This window comes from Anneissia japonica, unplaced genomic scaffold (assembly GCF_011630105.1).
Source record: "Anneissia japonica isolate Jap-2015-1 unplaced genomic scaffold, ASM1163010v1 scaffold2003_len1103335_cov173, whole genome shotgun sequence".
Lineage (NCBI taxonomy): Eukaryota > Metazoa > Echinodermata > Crinoidea > Comatulida > Comatulidae > Anneissia > Anneissia japonica.
This window is the reverse complement of record NW_022758706.1, coordinates 849,488-851,398: the sequence shown is the minus strand read 5'-3', so window position 1 is coordinate 851,398 and position 1,911 is coordinate 849,488.

Sequence of the window (1,911 nt, the reverse complement as noted above, 5' to 3'; positions counted from 1 at the left end):
ATAGGCATATATATATATATATATATATATATATATACACTTAGTATTTTATATATGCTTACACGACATAATATGTAAGACCTTATTAAAAAGGCAGTATGAGGGCGTTCATTAATACTGTACCGTACTGTATATTTATACATACTGCAGAGAATGCAATCGAGAGGATGAGCATTTAAAATAGCCTAGGTTTGTTTCTGAAGGGTTGAATTTATTAATCTATAATGAGCTGTATTTACAGTTTTGTGTAATCAATTATATTTTCAAGTTGTTTCTCTTCTGTACAATGCAGTTGACTCGTCCACTAACAAAGCCTATTACCTCGGTGCCATGTAATTGAGAATTGGTTGTAAATTAGAATTTAGATGACAAATTTATCTCAAAAATCATTGGGTGCCTTAGTTCGACAAACTTTTAGGTTACATACTACTATGTTATTTATCATCATTCATTTAATTAGCAAAATGGAATAGTCTACTCTGTTAGTGTTGATTTTTAATAATGAATATGAAAGTTTAGACAATCAAACCATTAGATCCAGTAAGTTTTAAGTATGGAAAAAACAACGATATATATATTTCATGTTTTCAAAAATGTTTTGTTTAAGAAAAATACAAATGCAAACTTAAACAGCTACAATAAAAATGCATTGTGTGTGTGTCAATATATACCGTATATATATATATATATATATATATATATATATATATATATATATACACAAAGTATTTTATATATGCTTACACGACATAATATGTAAGACCTTATTAAAAAGGCAGTATGAGGGCGTTCATTAATACTGTACTGTATATTTATACATACTGCAGAGAATGCAATCGAGAGGATGAGCATTTAAAATAGCCTAGGGTTGTTTCTGAAGGGTTGAATTTATTAATGAGCTGTATTTACAGTTTTGTGTAATCAATTATATTTTCAAGTTGTTTCTCTTCTGTACAATGCAGTTGACACGTCCACTAACAAAGCCTATTACCTCGGTGCCATGTAATTGAGAATTGGTTGTAAATTAGAATTTAGATGACAAATTTATCTCAAAAATCATTGGGTGCCTTAGTTCGACAAACCTTTAGGTTACATACTACTATGTTATTTATCATCATTCATTTAATTAGCAAAATGGAATAGTCTACTCTGTTAGTGTTGATTTTTAATAATGAATATGAAAGTTTAGACAATAAAACCATTAGATCCAATAAATGATACATTTAAAAAGTAAAGTACTTGGTTGTATAGAATAGACATATGTTGTAATTCGGAGTGCTCTAATTGGAAAGGTTCGATTGAACTTCTTAATGCATGCTGACGGGGACGGCGGAGCGCCAGGGCCCCCAGGTACGAAGGCCCCCGACATGTACCGTACGGTAGTTTAAAAAAAGATTGACAGCATGGATCTTTAACAAAGAGCTCGGCTCGAACTTGAAATGTTTAGATATTAATACTTTTTTCCCTGATGTCTCATAATTACAGTTAATTTTTCATTTTTATTTTTTTATGGTATCTCATGTATCCTTTAGTTGATAAATTCTGATAATTGTCAGTATAAAATAGATATTTATCTTACTAGTTTTTCGATCAGATCAGATCAGATCACACTAGCTGCATCAATAAGATCAAGAAACACACTGCCAACTGCCACGCGTGCGGTTTCATGTTAGTGGGATAGGTTCGATCGTGGACGGCATTCTCATGAAAAAAAATGTGGATTCCTAACAGATCTTCAGTTGTAAAAATACAACCCTAAAGTAGCAAACAATGCATTTCAGGGTATCTAGGGAAGAAACCATTTCGGGGATGCCCCGGACACCTCTACCCCAGAGGAGGGGTTTTAGAAGAAAATTCTCACGCCTGCAAATTTGTCGAACTTGGCATGTATGAGGGCCCCCATTAACAGTC